The 20368-nt window shown below is 42.9% G+C and overlaps 1 protein-coding gene across 1 annotated transcript in view; it reads right to left on the bottom strand.

Moving 5' to 3' along the window:
• Positions 1-3657: 3657 nt before the first annotated feature.
• Positions 3658-20368, bottom strand: part of LOC127570869 (threonine synthase-like 1) — a 36810-nt gene continuing 20099 nt past the window's right edge. The window contains exons 2-3 of the transcript XR_007956414.1: positions 9057-9188; positions 3658-4022 (exon numbers count right to left, since the gene is read on the bottom strand). The gene's annotated coding sequence lies outside the window, so the exon portion shown is untranslated. The remainder of the gene's footprint in view (positions 4023-9056; positions 9189-20368) is intronic.

The raw sequence follows: 20368 nt of genomic DNA on the forward strand, positions 1-20368 counted from the left end.
AATATCCAACGTTTCAGAAGAATTTATAATTCCTTGCTCATCTTCTCTAGCAGTTTCAATTTAGTGTCACAGAATTATACAACACAGAAACAGGCACTTTGGCATATTATGTCCATGATGACCATCAAGTACCTGCCCATGCTAATCCCATTTAGCAGCACTTGGGCCTTAGCCATCTCTGCCTTGGAAATTCAGGTGTTTATCTCAATTCTTCTTAAATGCCGTGAGAGTCCCTGCCTCCACCAGCCACAGGCAGTGTGTTCCAAATTCCAACCAACCTCTGGGTAAAAATGTTCTTTCTCCCTCTAAACCTCTTACCTCTTTATCTAAGCTATCATATCGTTCTGAAGACTAAAACTGGTTAATCCTATCAATTTAGAAGTGTTGGTACTGATGCTAACCCAGAGGGGTAGGGATTGGAACAGCATATTTGAATGCCCCATTTAACATGGGACCCTAATTACCATGTAACATCCAATTTTGCAAACGCTTCAGTAAGATTTATATATTGCAACATGACACAATTTCAGTTTGATGACTTAAAGGATCAATTCAAGTGTAGAACTTGGAATGTCCACCATTGCAGGATTATTGCTTGCCATACACCAGTGCAGTTAATTACTCACAGTTTACTAGCTCAAGGAGGGAGTTTGATCTTTCTCCTGGTGACAACACAACTAAGTAACCACTGTAGTGGCTAGTGAAGCAGTGGAATGGATGCAGCTTGCTGACTATAGATAGCTTATTTCAAGGCCTTCACTGAAAAGGACAATTGCTGAGGGGCAACAGAAAATCTGTGATCTCCTGACAGCCTATTCACTCTTGCTGCAAGAGTAGAGTCTGGAGACATTGACTGACTCCAAGGACAACAGATATAGCAGTTCAATTAATCCACATAGCCTTCGACCATGGCAGGGCAGACTCTGGATGGCAGCATATCTGGCATCTTAAACAGGATGACCGATTGCTTTAACCTTGAATCTATGGTGCTCTATCAGTGCTCAACAGGGCAACAGTGAAGTGCAATTGTCTCATGTCAGTAACAGTGACAGAGACGAGGGAACTCCTCTCAAAGCACACACCCAGCTAACCCGCTGCCATCTCCTGTCCTAATCAGAACCTAACACTCCGCTTTGCATTCCAATGGTAGATATTGCCTCTTTAAAAGTAGCTGTGACAAACCTCTCACTAGGATGGGATGTGGTTACAAAAGCAGAAGATGTGGTCACACACATTGAAACAAACCCAAGTTAAACCGGAAAATCACCACGTTGGAATTATCCACTGCCATTTGTGATCCCAGGCCAATGTGCTTTGTTTTTAAAAGCTTCTCATCTTCCTTTTCACGAAACAGAAATTCCACCAATAACACAGTGGAAACTTACAATCTGCATGGTAACAGTTACTTTCAACAATATACACTAATACTTTAATACTTTAAAGTTTAAGTCTTGATTACTGTTTAAAGGATATTTTAAGTCAGTCTTAAGGATAATAACCCTACTGAATACAATATAGCCAAAAATCGGCTTATGAGAGCCAGGTCAATAGTGAGTGAAGAAACTAATGTCAAAACCATTTCTCCAAGGTTCATTAGTGTCTTAAAATCCATCTCTAACATGAAGCAATGTTTCATTTTGTGCAATGCTACTTAGAGACCCCTCATATACCAGGTGTCAAAGATCTCTTAACAGTAATACAATTTGATTTTTATAGTAATGGCTCTCTGGTGCGTCACATAACCTTTAAGTTCTGCCCATCTCAACATGTTACCTTGCAGACATCTGAGTCTGTCTGTGCAACATCACAGATCAGCCCCGTGGTTTTGGAGTGAACAGAGCAGCTGCTGTTGTTCATTCTTCTGTATTCTCACAGCAAGGGAAGGTATTTTTTGCAAAAGGTACTTCTGCAGTGCCTCTAATTTTTCCTTGTCAGTTATTGAACCCAGGAACTACTTTGAAGGTGACACTGTCTTTCACCGATATGATAATTTTCCATAACAGGAAAGCTACATTTAAAAATATTGTACCTGTATTAAGCAAGCTGTAGCAGAGAAGGTGAGCTAGAATATCACATACCAGAAGCCAAAGTTTGCAGATGACCATTGCTCTCCCATTATTTTTCACTGCAGCCACTAATTAGCTAAGCCAGCTGGCTGCACTGAAGTGTTGAAGAACACTGAAAAGTGAGCAAATATTGGCGAGAGCGCATGTAGCAATGAGGGGACTGCGAAATTCACCCTTATCCTTGTCAGTTACTTGGCATCGCTCAGGAAGTCCAGTCACATTATGGAATTGCAGCTCCACCCCCTCCCCCCAACCCCAAAAGCCCAAACTCAAATAGAATGCAAGGTGTTAATGAAAAGGCAAACAACTCATCAGGCACATCAGGCATGTTTACACAGTAACAAGTAACAAGACAGATTTTATGATTAAAAATAATTTATTAAGGAGTAATTCAGGCAGCAACGTCCAGTGACCTCACATGTGCTGTTAAACATTGGGAAGGCATTGTGCAAATTGCTCACACTTGCCACAATGCTGGAAAATATTAAAGGATTGATCAGGCAGTGAAAAGTTTGAGCTAATGGATCTGATGAGGGCAAACAAGCCATGGGAATGCACGATGGATGGTAGGATACTAAGATGTATAAATGAAATGAGGGATTTTAGAGTGCATGTCCATAAGATAGGTGAATAATGTGGTCAAGAGACAAAAAGACATTTACCATAATTGGCTGAGGCATAGAATACAGCAGCAGGGATGTCATGCTAGAACTGTGGAAAGCATTAGGTAAGCCACAGCTGGAGTACTACAAGCAGTTCAGGTCATACTACAGGGAAGATATGATAGCACCAGAGAAGCTTCAGAAGAGATTTACAAGAGTGTTGCCAGGGATGGAGTACTTACAATATTGAATTGGCTAAGCAGGGGTTGTTTTCTTGGGAATAGAGGAGGCTAAGGGGAGATTTAATCACATATAAACTTAGAAAATGTGCAGGATACACAGCACATACAGTACTTACTTTCAATAGCAGTGGTCAGTCACTGTGAATATAGATTTAAGGCCATTAGTAGAAAATTTAAAAGAAAATTGAGGGGGGGGGGGTAGACAAATCACCCTAAACGTAATGGGGTATTCTCTGCCTGAGAGAATAGTGAAAGAAACCCTCAAGGCTATGGACCAAGAGCTAGGAATTGGAATGAACCACAAATAGCTCTTTTTTGGCTAACAAGACATGGTAGATTGAATGGCAGCCATCAATGGTATTGGTATTGGTTTATTATTGTCACTTGTACTGAGGTACAGTGAAAAACTTGTATATCATTTGTACTGATCAATGAAGTGCAGTGCAGGTAGACAATAAGGTGCAAGATCATAACAAGGTAGATTGTGAGGTCAAGAGTCCATCTTAATGCCATAATTTGTTGATTGGTCCCAATATCTCACTAAGAGATTTGATATCAAAATCCATGAGACACATTTTAACAGTTTGATATGTCTTAATTACTGTTTAGAAGCCTCTTCTCAGACACTGAAAATATGTTACATAGGTTGAATTTCACTTTCACAGATATTTAGAATTGTTTTTTTAAATTTTTTTCTTTGTTATTTTAATCTACTTTAAACCAATCTTTTTTCCCTCCCTCCTTATTTCACTTTCTGTACATGATTTATTACTGAATTAATTATTCCTCCTGATACAGACCCTGGATATCTCAATAACAATTTTTCCAAACTGATTTGTTTTCCCTGTTTATAAGGTCCCCAATTCTCCAAGGTAAGTGCTATTCCTGTGGCAGATTCACTCTGCAGTTTATCCTGCTACAGATGGTGTGGCAGCAGAAATTGAAGATTGTGAAACGAGACAGTGGTACAGTTGGGGCTGCTCCGTGGCACATCTGGTAGAGCTGCTTCCTCACAGGTCTAGCAACCCGGGTTCATTCTTGACCTTGAATGCTGTCTGTGTGGAGTTTGCACATTTTCCCTGTGACCATTGCTTCAGATTCCTCCCATATCCCTAAAGACACGTAGATTGATAGGTTAATTGGCAACTGTAAATTGCCTCTAGTGTGTAGGTGAAGGATAGAATCGGGGGGGGGGGGGGGGGGGTGGGGTAGTGGAATTGGTTAATAGATAGGTGGTAAGAATAAAATGGGATCAGTGTAGGATTAGTGAATCATTGCAGCATCTGCAGCCTCTTGTGTCTCCTAGGATTAGTGCATAAATGGTTGCTAGATGGTTGGCATGAACTCAGTGGACCAAATAGCCTGCTTCCATGTTAAATGGCTCTATGACTCTATGAGACACTAGAGATTGGTTCTAATTAGACATTTTTAGTATAAAACTCTAACAAATCCAAAATTTAAATAAAATCAGTGATGTTAATGAGTCTTCTTCTGGATTTGTTCACTGGCTTCCATTCCTTGGTGTGTATCAAGTGAATCATCTGGAGGCAGTTCAGCGAAGGTTTATTGAGTTGATTCATGGGATAAAGGGGTTGTCTTATGAGGAAAGGTTACTGAAGAGAAGAATGAGAGATGGTGGTATTGAAACATCTAAGGTTCTGATGGGGCTTTCCAGCTAGATGCTAAGAGGATGTATTACAGAAATACTGAAAGCTGATAAATACCTGGGATCTGATGACCTGCTTCCAATGGTTTTGAAGGAGGTGGCAATTGTGTTAATGGATGCATTATCTTCCTACATTTCATGGATTAAATAATATTTTCCTCAAACTGGAAGATAGGACAAATCTAACCCCACTATTTAAGAAAGGAGGGAAAGAAATCAGTTCGCCTAAGAGTAGATGTGAGAAAAATGTCAGAATCTGCTATTGAGGAAGCTTTCAGAAGACCCTCAATAAAGTATCACACAAAAGATTAATAAACTGAATTACAGCACATCAGATAATAGATAACAAATTGACTTGAATTAAGGATTAGTTCACTGACAAGAAACCGAGAATTAGAATAAACGGGTCATATTCTAGTTGGGAGGTTGTAATTATAGCAATGTCGGAGGGAACGTTCATCAGAAATGAGGACCCCCGAAATTATCAGACTGTCACAGAACTTCATCTAATTAATCTAATATATCTAATGCCTCACAGCTCCAGACACCCAGGTTTGATCCTGATCTCAGTTGCACTTTCTCTCAGTGACCATACAAGTTTTCGCCGAATGCTCCAACTTCCTCCCACATCCCAAAGACATGCTGGTAGGTTAATTGGCTTTCATGAATTACCCCCGGTGTAAGCGGCAAAAGAATCAGGGGCAGCGAGTGGACATGTGAAAAAGAATAAGTTGCAAGGCTACAGGGAATTAGGCGGGGTCAGGAGGGTGGGGGCAGGGATGGGATTGATGGAATTGCTCTGTTGGGAGCCAGCATGGACTTAATGACCAAATAGCCTCCTTCTGTGTCATAATAAGTAAATTCTCTTCCCCTAAGGGAAGGAAATCTGTTGTCCCTACCTAGTCTGACAAATTTGTGATTTATACTCCAATGCTCTCTGAAGGGCCTAATAAATCACAAACATCACTATTGGTTTCACAAGGAAAGTTGAGGATGGGCAATAAATAGTGGCTTTCCTGGTGATGTTCATGCCCCATCAATGAAATGGGAGAAAAAATGAAGATAAAAGATTTGTGCTCCATCGTTGCACAGGTAGTGTCTAACCTCAGGAACATTGGCCAAGAGTATATGAAGTTGAGCAGAACTTTGCTCAACATGGAATTCATCTGCTGACCTACTAAAGAGGAAGGTTCCTGTCTGATTATTTGGTGATTTAGGTCTGCACATGTGGTACACTGCTTCACAAGATCACAAGAAAAGGGAGCAGAAGTAGGCCATTCGGCCCTTCAAGTTTGCTCCAAGGAAAAGAAAGGGAAAAAGAAAAAGAAAAAAAGAAAGGGAAAAAGAAATGAGAAATGGGGAAAAAAGTCTGCTCCATGAGCTAAAGGAAAAAAAAGAAAAAAAAACACTATTCCTTTCTAGCCCCAATTTCCGGCCTTATCCCCATATCCCTTGATACCTTGACTAATTAGGTAACTATCTATCTCCTCCTTAAACGCCTCCAATGATCGGGCCTCCACTGCTGTACATGGCAAAGAATTCCATAAACTCACTACCCTCTGGCTAAAGAAATTTCTCCTCATCTCTGTTTTAAACCTGTACCCTCTAATTCTAAGACTGTGCCCTCTAGTCCTGGACTCACCCACCAAGGGAAACAGCTTGGCCACATCTACTCTGTCCAGTCCTTTCAACATTCTAAATGTTTCTGTGAGGTCCCCTCTCATTCTTCTTTACTCCAGTGAGTACAGTCCAAGAGCCGACAAACGCTCATCATATGTAAGCCCCAGGAATCATCCTTGTAAATCTCCTCTGAACCCTCTCCAACATCAGTACATCCTTCCTAAGATATGGGGCCCAAAACTGCACATAGTATTCCAAATGAGGCCTCACTAGTGCCCCGTAGAGCCTCATCAACACCTCCCTACTTTTATACACTATACCTCTTGAAATGAATGCTAACATAGCATTCACCTTCCTTACTGCCGATCTGACCTGGTGGATAACCTTTAGGGTATCCTGCACGAGTACCCCCAAGTCCCTTTGTACTTCTGTACTTTGAATTTTTTCCCCTTCTAGATAATAATCTGCCCATTTATTTCTGTTTCCAAAGTGTACAACGGCACATTTCTCAACATTGAATCTCATCTGCCATCTCCTTGCCCATTCTCCTAAACTATCTAGCTCCCTCTGCAACCTTCCTGTCTCCTCAATACTCCCTACTCCTCCACCTATCTTGGTGTCATCTGCAAACTTAGCCATAAAACCATTTACTCCATCATCCAAATCATTAATGTACAAAGTAAAAAGAAGTGGCCCCAACACCGACCCTTGCGGAACACCGCTAGTAACTGGTAGCCAACTAGAACAGGATCCTTTTATTCCCTTACTTTGCTTTCTGCCACCCAGCCAATGCGCCACCCATTCTGTTACCCTACCTGTAATTCCATGAGCTCTCATCTTATTAATCAGCCTGTTGTGCGGCACCTTGTCGAAGGCCTTTTGAAAGTCTAAATACACAACTTCTACAACTTCTCCCTTATCCACCCTACCTGAGATTTCCTCAAAAAACTCCAATAGGTTGGTCAGGCAGGATCTTCCCTTCACGAAACCATGCTGGCTTGGACCTATCTTGCCCTGCACCTCTAGGTATTCCATAACCTCATCCTTGAGGATCGATTCTAATAACTTTCCCACCACCAATGTCAGACTAATAGGTCTGTAACTTCTTTTATGCTGCCTCCCAAATATTTCTTTGCATAATCCCAGAAAGCATGTTAGCAAAACTGTGAAGCACAGTTACTTTTCTCCCCTCAATTTGCAAGATTTTGTTATTCTTTGAAGTCAGATTCAAAAGATCCGTGTAACTTCTTGGATTGATCTCCTTCTGTATTATTACTAGAAGAGGACCAAAATAAGGCTTTGATAAATTTTCTTTAACGTCAAGGATAGCATTGAGCCCATCTGATATCATTTGGCCACTGTTATCAAATTTGCTTCCCTCCGTAAGAGTGGCTGCCTCCAAATTTCCAACCCATAAGCAACTTAGCTTGTTCAAAGCAGTGGGAAATTTTGAATATAAATTTAAACCGGTAGCGTAGCGGTTAGCGCGACGCTATTACAGCACCAGCGATCGGGGTTCGATTCCCGTCGCTGTCTGTAAGACATTTGTACGTTCTCGCGTGTCTGCGTGGGTTTCCTCCGGGTGCTCCGGTTTCCTCCCGCATTGCAAAGATGTACGGGTAGGTTAATTTGGGTTTAAAATGGGCGGCGCGGACTCATTGGGCTGGAAGGGCCTGTTACATGCTGTAAAGAAAATCTAAAAAAAATATAAGTATGCAAACTTGCATTGTTGAAGAGCTCATATCTTTGCTCCTTACAGATGTCCACTCAAGTGTTGCTAGACTCCAGAAACCCACTCAAACACTGCAAAACTCTATCCTCCCACTTTCTGTCAGACCTCTTCCTTAATGCAGCCATTCCAGAAATCATCCCCTCAATAACTGCTCTTCTCCCCACCACCCCATCTTCCAATTCTCCATTCCTTCCGTAGTACTGCTGCAAGCCAGAGCCCCCTATCCTCCTTTACCGCTGCAAGGAATTGACTGCTCTTACTGGATCTCACTACGTAGCCCTACACCCTAACTGCTGCTTACATTGCTTTGAGTACTCCAGGTATCAGACTGCCAAAGGGTCTGTTAAGTGGATTCTACAGAATACAAAGCAAGTTCCAAACCTATGGCCCACTTATTTATAGTATCTACTCATATTTCCAGGGGCCAAGTTTACAGTACTCAGCACTCAATCCAGTCTGGGCAATTATAGAAATTTGCCCTTACCGAATTCACAAAGCACTACCCAAACATTTAAGATACGGAATAAAATTTGCTCTCATGGAACCTGTGTGGAAAAAAATAAATAGATCAACACAATTTTTTTTCAACTCATGTTTCTTGATGCATGCACAAATGATGCTGCTTTGCATTGCGGAAAATTGCGATACTTCCCATTGTCTAGGAACACACCCCCCTCCTCCCCCGTAACATAGAGGTCACCTGTACATATACTCCCAATTATACTGCAGAATTTGCCTGCTGAACATTCACCATATCACGCCCATTCATTCTAAAGGAGAGGAACGTCTGCAAAGGAGAGGGTGATTTTTTTCCCCAATTTGAGCTTGCTTTAATGTCTTCAAATGGTTTAAGTGTTTCAAATGATTTTTTTTGTTTTGATTGTTTTAAGAAGTTGATGAATTATTAATGCTTTTTGAATATTTATAAATGACAGGGAAATTCAGAAACATTCATGCCCTTGCTGACTTTTCACAGTCGGCAAAATCTGGGAGGATATTTTTCAGCCACTTGTAGGTGTGACTTATTCCAGCCCTCATCCCCTGCCCCCCCTCCTCCTTCTGGCCACCCCCTCCCACCTGATGGTATTACATCAAACAATGCTATGTCACCATGCAGAGCCTCAGTACCTTGGATCAGGAATGGTAGGATGGCATGTGGCAGCAAGCAGACATCAACAGATGTGGAAAAGGTAAATCTCTAACTTGTTTGTATGTCAGCAGTTCATCACAGGTGGATGAGACTTCACAGCAAGTCCTGGCCTATTAAAATAAGATATTAATCATGGCAGTATGAATGCCTCAAATTGGACTTAACACAGCTTCTAAGTATAGAAAACAGGTGGCAAGTACCACTAACCGAGCTCTGATATACATAAAACAGCTCCAGAAGGTTTCAGAGTTGGTGGTGCTGAGCAGAAGCTGCGAAGAAAAGCTCACATCACCTCCCGACATAATGACAACCAGCCTTCAAGTATTGTCTCTAATTCCTTTTTATTTGATTTTAATCCTCTGCTGACATTGCATGGTATATTATTTTCATGCCACACTCCTTTTCCTCGACCCCTAAAAGGAAACCTTCTTTGTTAAATTCCTTTACTTCTCAGTCCCATTGGCTCAATTGGACAACCTCCAAAATGTTACAACTGCTCTTCGGCTAGCAGATTGGCACCTATTGGGCAATGGGTTCCAAAGTTCCAACAGCACCATCCTGTGGTAGGGCACAATAACTCTACAGCCATTCTAAAATATAGATGTTCAAGTGAGCAGGGAGGGCTAAGGTGGCATGGTAAATCTAAAAGTGAAACAAATAATCTAATAGTGAAACAAATAGCATTAGTTCAATGGTAATACATGGAATGGAGACTGAGAAAGAAACATATCTCCTTTAAATGCTGAGATAAAACAAGGAATCAATTTCCAAAGATCACATTTTGTATGCAGAGGTTAAAATTGTGTTGCACTATTTTTATTATGGTGAAATTATGCCTTATTCTCACTTGAATATTACAATCATAGGACACATAGGACCACACTATTATGCTTGGAGTTTTTCTCAATTTTACTGGTTATCTATCTGAATCTTCAAGCACTCAGTTAATGGCCATCATCAGTTCTTAGCCATTACTGCTCCATAAATTCAGCTCTTTTTTCTGCTACTTAAAAAATAGAAGCTCTTCAGTTATAGTAGAAATTCAATGAAAATTAATATTTTTATGGGCTATTTATTGAAACAAACTGTTTGGCAAACAGTTTCTCATTAGTGTAGCCTGGTGTGACAATGTAACAATGACTTCAAGCTGAAATATATCACTGGAGCATGTTTGTAAACAAACCATGGATTTCAAGACCGCAGTGGTTCTGCCATATAATAACCCCCAACTAATTACATATAACTAAGACTCAAATCGTTCTTTTCATTATGTCAGTTACTGCACAGCTAAAGAAATCAATGAAGGAGATGTTAGGAGGAAAAGAGTGTTGATTTGAAAAGAGGCAAAGGACAATAAGTTGCTATGATGAATTTTGCATTATTTTTCATACTTCTGTTGCTATAATTCTTGACAGTAATTGGATTCTTTTCCTTTGTTAAATTTCTTATATGTATTTTTCCTTTACAGTATGAAACCTATTATTGGTAAGTATCTTTAAAGTCAAAAATAAATTCTACACTTAAATTCAATAAAATTTGTAGTATTAAATAGAAAGTGGTGAAAATCCTTTGGAAGTATATAAAACAGGCAAAAATTGTCTCTTATCTTAGTGTCTTTGAAACTGTCAATGATAGTTAAAGTACAATATTAAAGTCAAACACTGAAACTGATCAATTTCTCATGTGGAAGATAGTTGAACATTTATTTTATGAAAATGCTCAAGTTGAATAATTCCTTCAGTTTAGAAGTTTGTTCTTGCTTTTCCTCTGAAGTACTTTACACTTCTCCATTAAGTTTAAGTTGCATCCACAACCTGCCTGCTCATTCTGCTCAAACGTATATCCGGCAGAGAGTGGATGATATATGGAGGCAACAGTTATTGGTTACATTTCTTAAAATTGTTCTGTGGATTTCCTTTGTCCTTAAACCTGCAATATGAGAGAGAGCAAGCACAGAGATCAACTTTGAATTGCTCTAAGGTATATTCAGAGATTTTTGCTTCATCTCTGGCCAGAGGTGAGGTTGCAGAAGACTGGAGAGTGGCTAATGTGGTACCATTGTTTAAAAGGGGTAGCAAAAACAAGCCAGGAAACTATAGGCTGTCCTTCAGCCCAGAGGTACGAGCTTTCAGGCTTTTGTATCTTCTGCCCAATGGGAGGGGTGAGAAGAGAGAATGTCCAGGGTAGGTGGGGTCTTTGATTATATTGACTGCTTTATCAAAGCCGCGACAAATGTAGACAGAATCCCTGGAGGGGAGGCTGGTTTCTGTGATGTGCTGAGCTGTGTCCACAACTCTCTGCAGTTGCTGGTGGTCACGGGCAGAACAGTTGCCGTACCAAGCTGTGAAACATCCGGATAGGATATAGTGCATCAATAAAAATTGGTGATCAAAGGGATCACGCCAAATTTTTTTAGCCTCCTGAGGAAATAGAGGCACTGGGGACCTTTCTTGACTGTGGCATCTATGTGGTTGGACTAGCACAGGCTATTGGTGATGTTCAGTCCTTGCACGTTAAAGCTTTCAACCCTCTCGACCTCAGCACCGTTGATGTAAACAAGAGTGGGTGCGTCACCCCCTTCCTGAAGTCAATGACCAGCTCTTTTGTTTTGCTGACATTGAGAGAAAGGTTGTCGTCATGACACCATGTCACTAGGCTCTCTATCTCCTTCCTGTACTCCTGCTCATCGTTATTTGAGATTCAGCCCACTATGGTGGTGTAATCTGCAAACTTGTAGATGGACTTAGAGCCAAATCTAGCCACACAGTCAAGATTGTATAGGGAATAGAGTAGGGAACTGAGAATGCAGCCTTGTGGGGCACCAGTATTGAAAATAATCATGGCAGAGTTGTTGCTGCCTATCCTTACTGATTGTGATTTGTTGGTCAGGAAGTCAAGGATCCAGTTGCAAAGGGAGGTGTTGAATCCCTTGTCTAGGAGTTTGGAGATGAGTTTGTTTGGAATTATAGTATTCAGGCCTGATTTGGGACAGTCAGCACGGCATTATGCATGGGAAATCAGACTGTCTGACAAATGTCTTCAAAGTTCTTCGAGGACATAACCAAGAGGGTAGATGAGGGTGTTGTCCATACAGACTTTAGCAAGGCCTTTGACAAGGTCCCTCATGGAATACTAGTCTGGAAGGTTAAATCGCATGGGTTCCCGGGGGAAATCGCAGACTGGATTCATAATTGGCTCAGTGGTGGGAAGCAGAGGGTGATGGTCAAGGGTTGTTTCTTGGACTGGAGGCCTGTGTCTAGTCTTGTGCCACACAGGACAGTGCTGGGACCTTTGTTGTTTGTCATTTATATAAACGATTTGGATGTGAATGCACAAGGCATGGTTAGTAAGTTGCAGATAATACTAATGTAGGTGGTGTTGTCAAAAGTGTAGAAGGTTATGAAAAATTACAGGGGGATCTTAATCAGCTACAGTAGCATGCAAAAGTTTGGGCACCCCTGGTCAAAATTTCTGTTACTGTGAATAGCTAAGCGAGTAAAAGATGACCTAATTTCCAAAAGGCATAAAGTTAAAGATGACACATTTCTTTAATATTTTAAGCAAGATTACTTTTTATTTCCATCTTTGACAGTTTCAAAATAACAAAAAAGGAAAAGGGCCCGATGCAAAAGTTTGGGCACCCTGCATGGTCAGTACTTAATAACACCTCCTTTGGCAATTATCACAGCTTGTAAACGCTTTCTGTAGCCAGCTAAGGGTCTTTCAATTCTTGTTTGGGGGATTTTCACCCATTCTTCCTTGCAAAGGCTTCTAGTTCTGTGAGAATCTTGGGCCGCCTTGCATGCACTGCTTTTTGAGGTCTATCCACAGATTTTCGATGATGTTTAGGTTGGGGGACTGTGAGGGCCATGGCAAAACCTTCAGCTTGTGCCTCTTGAGGTAGTCCATTGTGGATTTTGAGGTGTGTTTAGGATCGTTATCCTGTTGTAGAAGCCATCCTCTTTTCATCTTCAGCTTTTTTACAGACGGTGTGATGTTTGCTTCCAGAATTTGCTGGTATTTAATTGAATTCATTCTTCCCTCTACCAGTGAAATGTTCCCCGTGCCACTGGCTGCAACACAAACCCAAAGCATGATCGATCCACCCCCGTGCTTAACAGTTGGAGAGGTGTTCTTTTCATGAAATTCTGCATCTTTTTTTCTCCAAACATTGCATTGCTCATTGTGGCCCAAAAGTTCCATTTTAACTTCATCAGTTCACAGGACTTGTTTCCAAAATGCATCAGGCATGTTTAGATGTCCCTTTGCAAACTTCTGACGCTGAATTTTGTGGTGAGGACGCAGGAAAGTTTGATTTCATTTGCAACTACATACTTAGTAACCTTGTTTTTATTTGAAGTTCTGTTCCAGAAATCCTTTATGATACCTTTAGAAGAGTAATTCTAATTGCAGTTTACACAGCATATCTAGCACTTCCACAAGGAATCAAATTCACAAATGAGTCTAAAGCTTCAGCATGGCATCAAGATTACTGTATCACATAACTGTATTCACTCTGAAGACAGTCACTGTATTATGAGTTATCAAATGTGTGTGAAATCCTTTGAGATATTTCAACCTGATTATTTAAAGATGCAGTATTAAGTAGGCAGTTAATGTCACTCACAAGTGTAAGCTAAAATGGTATTGCAGGACAATATTTCCAAATACACGACTCATCAGTGAGAGTAGAAACATTATTAAAAACGAATCACCAAATTACTCTGTTAATGAGAAACCTGTTTTAGCTGAGCTAGTATTAACTGTGAATGTAAGAGCCTAAGTGGTAATATAATCTTTACCTTCATTGGGAGGGTGAAAATTTAGTTAACTTAAGCATGTTCTAAACTTCTGCAAATCAATGGCTATCCCATTCCTTCATCATTTTTTTACAGCAGCAAAACAATAACTTTTGCAAATGAAAGAACGCATTAATTCAGAAGGTCAGAAGTAATAAAGGAGCAGAAATTCACAGTAGACCAGGCAATATGAAAGCTGCTCCAAGCTGCATTGCAGGTGCTGTTAAATTTATCAGAGCAGGTGGCTTTGATGGTACCCTGGATATCAAACTGTGTATTAGAGAACGGTTAGAGCAAGAAGGAAGCCATTAACCTCGCTAAATCTGAATCAGCTCCATGTGAGAGCAATGCAGCTAGTCCTGCTCTCCTATCCTCTCAGTGAAGCTCTACAAATTCTTTCCTTCTAGATATTTATCCAGCTTCCTTTTGAATGCTGCAACTGAGTCTGATTCCACTACTATTGAGGCAGTACATTCCAGATCCTGAACACCCAGAGCATTAAAACATTCTTTCTCATGTCACTTGTGATTCCTTTGCCATCATCTTCTTTCTATGTCTACTGGTTCTTGATCTTTTAAGCAACAGCAATGGTTTCTCTCCATCTACTCTTTCCATGGGGTTCATAGTTTTAAATACCAATCAGATCTCCTCACGTCCTCCTCTGTTCCAAGAACCCAGCTTCTCTGGTCAAGACACAAACCTGAAATCCCTCATTCCATGAATCATTGTGGCAAATCTCTTCTGCACTTTCTCTATAGCCTTTACATCTTTCCTAGACTGACATTTGGAATTGGATAACTTGTAGATGAAGTGATATCGTGACTTCCTTGATCATGCACTCAATGCCCCCTTTGATCAGTTGCAGATATGGACAGGGAAATGGCAGATGAAGTTTAAGTGTGAGGTGTTGCACTTTGAAGGGTCAAATGTAAGGGGGAAGTAAACAGTAAATAGCAGGACACTAAGGTGCATTGATGTACAGAGGGATCTTGGAGTCCAACTCCATAGCTCCCTGAAAGTGGCAACACAGGTGGATTGGGTGGTAAAGAAGGTGTACGACATGCTTACCTTCATCGGTCAGGGTGTTGAGTCTAAAAGTCATGTTTTTTATGATATATATAAATGACTTGGACAAAAATGTATATGGGCTGACTAGTAATATTGTCATGTTGCAACTGTATAAAACTTTGATTAGGACACATTTGGAGCATTGTGTGCAGTTGTGGATGCCGGATTGGTTTATTATTGCCACATGTACCAAAGTACAGTGAAAAACTTGTTTTGCATGCAGTCCACACAGATCACTTCATTACAACAGTGCATTGAGGTAGTAGAGGGGAAAAAGAAAATAACCAAATGCAGAATGAAGTGTAACAGTTACATAGGAAGTGTAGTGCAGATAGACAATAAGGTGCAAGGCCATAATGAGGTAGATTGTGAGGTCAGGAGTTCATCTTATCATACTAGGGGACTGTTCAATAGTCTTATAACAGCAGGATAGAAGCTGTCCTTAAGCCTAGTGGTACGTGCTTTCGGGCTTTTGTATCTGCTGCCTGATGGGAGGGGGAGAAGACAGAATGTCTGGGGTGAGAGGGGATTATGCTGGATGCTTTACCGAGGCAGTGAGAAGTGTAGACAGAGTCCATGGAGGGGAGGCTGGTTTCCATGTCGAGCTGAGCTGTGTCCACAACTCTCTGCAGTTTCTTCCGGCAGAGCAGTTGCCATACCAAGCTGTGATATATCTAGACAGGATACTTTCTATTGCGCATCGATAAAAATTAGTGAGAGTCAAAGGGTACATGCCAAATTTCCTTGGCCTCCTCTGTAAGGAGAGATGCTGGTGAGCTTTCTTGGCCATGGGGTTTACATGGTTGGACCAGGACAGTCTATCGGTGATGTTCACTCCTAGGAACTTGAAGCTCTCAACCCTCTCAATGTAAACAGGAGCATGTGCACGACCTCCTTCATGAAGTCCATGACCAGCTCTTTTGTTTTGCTGATATTGAGCAAACGGCCACCATCATGCAAGACATGACACACCCACCATCAGCAAGGGAAGCTTGCTGCCATTATGGGGGAGCCTGGATGTGGGAGCAGAGGGAGAATGTGTGGATAACCACAGTAACAAAAGTTCAACAGGAGGCTGCTTCTGATCCACCCACAGTTGTAAAGCAGAGCAGCTTCTCAAGAAGATCATACCTTGCTTACAGGATTACCAAAGGAGGCACAGAAGAGCAACAAGCAAAGCCACCCCTCCACCCAAAATGTAGTTGTTAATTGCATTGTAATATACATCTACTGCAGTGCCAAGTATGGTGGTGTTCTGCCGAACAGTCCACAACAGCTACATGATTTGGGCTCTTTGAACTAGGAGCAGGCAGGGCAGGAGGAGGAGGAATTTGTCCTCTCCCAGGATCTCCAATCCTACATTCAAGAATCTCTGCACTTTCATTCTCAGTCTAAGTCTCCAAACCGCTGTGAAGTGCATTACTCTGTGTTGCTCAGTGAAAGTGGTGCATTGGCTCATATGTGCTGCTCCACAAAAACTGCATCTATTATTGTTTGAGTGCTCATCCAGAAGACAGCCAATTCAGTGCCTCCAGGAAAGCTCATTTTCTATTAATGGGCCTTTAGCTCCACGATTTCATGCTAACTCCTGTCTTCAAACAAGTGAATCTAAGTGGCACAAACACCAATCTAGCATCTGTTTTCACTTTTTTATCCAAATTATGCCACTCTCCACCTCTCCTCACCATTAAATTCAACAAAGGGATACAATTTGTACTCCACAGCATCCGTAGAGCATAAAACTTGGAAATCCACAAAGTGCTTTGGGTGTTTAAAAGGCTTTTTACATGTAAGACCAGAACATTTACTTGAATTGGCACCAGCAGTGCCACCCACCAGAACTTTGACATACTTGGGCTGATAGCTTTTGCTCACATCATCTTGCCAACTTTTACTGTTTATGGTTTGATTAATAAAAAGACAAAGTCTCCCCAGCGTTTTGACTCTTGAAGAAATGAGAGTAAAAAGTATTTTTTATTTTAATAGTCCACAAGTCAGTTTTTCAATCAGTACAAATCAAATAATTAGAAATCCAATCAAAGTTGCAATCTGGGACACAACATTTGCTCAACAAGTCAACATTTATTTTTCTTACAACCAAATTGATTTGCTCGATACATGTCAGGACCAAGTGGAACAAAAATGTTTAAACACCATTGAGAATTCTGAAATGGAACCAAATATTTATATATAATTGCAATTACTTGACACATTATTTTTGTGTTATGCGTTATAGTCAACAGGACACGCTTTGATTTAATCTCATTCCACAAAGTAATCCTACTTTGAGTGATTCCATAATCCAGTACTTCCAACGAGGAGCAGGATTAGGAATTCAAGCAGGAAAGATGACAGGCTCATTTGGGGCTCAATTTTGTAGTTAACAGAGTTTTGCAGAATCTGTTGTTACAGGTTATATCTATAGAGTGTCAGTGACTTGGAGTTCATTTTGAATGCCATCAAAGATACACTTGCCTCATATTCAACAATATGTTTACTTTCCCTGTACTGGTAAAGGCAGCTTTTGTTATGAAACCCGCTCTCTGTCATGCAAAATTAATGCATGCTTACTATAAAACCAAGATTGAAGGTCTTTGGAGTTGGGTGAGGCTGGAAATGATTGACTTTTTAGCTGACCTACAAAAGTGAAACTATTAATAGGAAATCAGGAATTTCCAGGGACTAATCACGGGGAGCCACTTTTGGCATCTGTAATGTGATATCTCCCATGTGTGTGTTGCCTGTGAGCATCATTTACGATAGTAAATTTTATGAATTAACCAGCTGGAACCTTAACACCTGTCACTGAGACAACTGACACAAGTGGGTTTCTCTAACTATTAATTTACAAATAATATTCATAAGTGTAGCGGTTGCTACCGCGGAATAAAACAAGACTCTACTCGAAGGATTGCCAAACAGAACTGGTTTATTTTCCCGCCTTGCGCAGGCCCTTTAAGGGAGAATGTTCCCGCCCAAAAACAACCGGTAATGACGTAAGTCCTACGTCATCAGGACTTTCCCGCGCGCAGGTTCTCCCCGTCGCTCGGAAAGACGAGGCCCGCCGCCATCTTGGGCCTCATCGCTCCGACGCCGCGCGACCCGACTGCCGAGCCGGTTCGCCCGACTAGACGGTGAATCGCCACACAACCCCCCCCCCAGAACCGGCGATACAGTCCCCAAGGTCCGTGGGCTGTGCCAGCTGCCGCTTAGGGGGGCGGCCTCTGCGTCGCAGCGTGGCAACCTCGACAGGCTGTTGCAGATCCAAATGGGCCGGTTTGAGGTGGTCCACCGTGAAAACCTGTTCCCTGCCTCCAATGTCCAAAATAAAAGTGGATCCGTTATTGCGTATGACTCGGAACGGTCCCTCACATGGTCGTTGCAATGGCGCCCGAGGTGTGCCCCTGCAAACGAAAACAAACTTACAGTCCCGTAGTTCCTTGGGCTGGCAGGATGGGGCTTGACCGTGCCGTGAGGTGGGAATCGGGGCCAAGGCGCCAAACTTCTCGCGCAGTCTTTGTAGGACTGCTGGGGGTTGTTCCCCTTGGTCCCGAAGGGCAGGTATGAAATCCCCGGGGACAACTAGTGGCGCCCCGTATACAAGCTCAGCTGACGAAGTGCGGAGGTCTTCTTTGGGGGCAGTGCGTATGCCGAGCAGGACCCAAGGCAGCTCGTCAACCCAGTTAGGACCCTTCAGGCGGGCCATCAAGGCCGATTTCAGATGGCGGTGAAAACGTTCCACCAACCCGTTTGATTGAGGATGGTAGGCCGTGGTGGTGTGCAGCTGCGTCCCGAGCAGGTTCGCTAATGCAGCCCAGAGACTGGAAGTGAATTGGGTGCCTCTGTCTGAAGTGATGTGGGCCGGAACGCCAAAACGTGAGACCCAAGTTGTGAGCAGCGCCCGGGCGCAGGAATCAGTGGTGATGTCAGTCAGGGGGGTTGCCTCAGGCCACCTCGTGAACCGGTCCACGATGGTAAGGAGGTACCGGGCTCCTCTTGAAACCGGCAGAGGGCCCACGAGGTCGACGTGTATGTGGTCGAACCTCCTACGGGTAGGCTCGAACTGCTGTGGTGGGACCTTGGTGTGTCGCTGGATTTTTGACGTCTGGCAGTGCGGACAAGTCCTGGCCCACTCACTGACCTGTTTGCGCAGGCCATGCCAGACAAACTTGCTGGCGACCAGTCGGACAGTAGATCTGATGGACGGGTGCACCAACCCATGTACCGAGTCAAAAACGCGTCTCCGCCAGGCTGCAGGGACTATAGGGCGGGGCTGACCAGTCGCAACGTTGCAAAGTAGGGTCCGCTGACCTGGACCAACCAAGAAATCTCGGAGCTGCAGACCCGAGACTGCGGTTCTGTAGCTGGGCAGTTCGTCGTCGGCTTGCTGTGCGTCAGCTAGAGCCGTGTAGTCGACACCCAAGGATAGGTTGTGGATGGTTGGTCTGGAAAGTGCATCAGCAACGACATTATCCTTTCCGGAGACATGTTGGATGTCAGTTGTGAACTCAGAAATGTAGGATAAATGTCTCTGCTGACGAGCTGACCAGGGATCGGAGACTTTGGAGAAGGCAAAGGACAGAGGCTTATGATCGGTGAAAGCGGTGAAAGGCCTGCCTTCTAGAAAGTATCGGAAATGCCGGACCGCCAGATACAGCGCTAGAAGTTCCCGATCAAAAGCGCTGTACTTCAGTTCGGGCGGTCTAAGGTGCTTGCTGAAAAATGCCAAGGGTTGCCAGCGGCCTTCGAGTAGCTGTTCCAGTACCCCACCCACCGCGGTGTTGGACGCGTCTACCGTGAGGGCAGTTGGGACGTCAGTCCTGGGGTGTACCAGCATCGTGGCGTCTGCCAGGGCGTCTTTGGCCTTAACGAAAGCAGCCGCAGCCTCGTCAGTCCAGGTGATGTCCTTGCCCTTACCAGCCAGCAGCGAGAACAGAGGGCGCATGATACGGGCTGCTGCAGGGATGAAACAATGGTAAAAGTTGACCATCCCAAGGAATTCCTGTAGGCCTTTGACTGTGTCGGGGCGGGCAAAATGGCGGATAGCATCCACCTTGGCGGGTAGGGGTGTTGCCCCGTCGCTGGTGATTTTGTGGCTGAGGAAATCGATAGAGTCAAGTCCGAATTGGCACTTGGACGGGTTGATCGTGAGGCCGAAATCGCGGAGGCGGGAATACAGCTGGCGGAGGTGGGAAAGGTGTTCCTGGCGGTTACGGCTGGCGATCAGTATGTCATCCAAGTAAATGAACACGAAGTCCAGGTCTCGGCCTACCGCGTCCATCAGCCGCTGGAAGGTCTGCGCGGTGTTCTTAAGGCCGAACGGCATCCGAAGGAATTCGAACAGGCCGAATGGGGTGATAATCGCAGTTTTGGGGACGTCATCCGGATGGAACGGGATTTGGTGGTATCCCCTAATGAGGTCC

Source organism: Pristis pectinata, chromosome 5, assembly GCF_009764475.1.
Source record: "Pristis pectinata isolate sPriPec2 chromosome 5, sPriPec2.1.pri, whole genome shotgun sequence".
Classification (NCBI taxonomy): Eukaryota; Metazoa; Chordata; class Chondrichthyes; order Rhinopristiformes; family Pristidae; genus Pristis; species Pristis pectinata.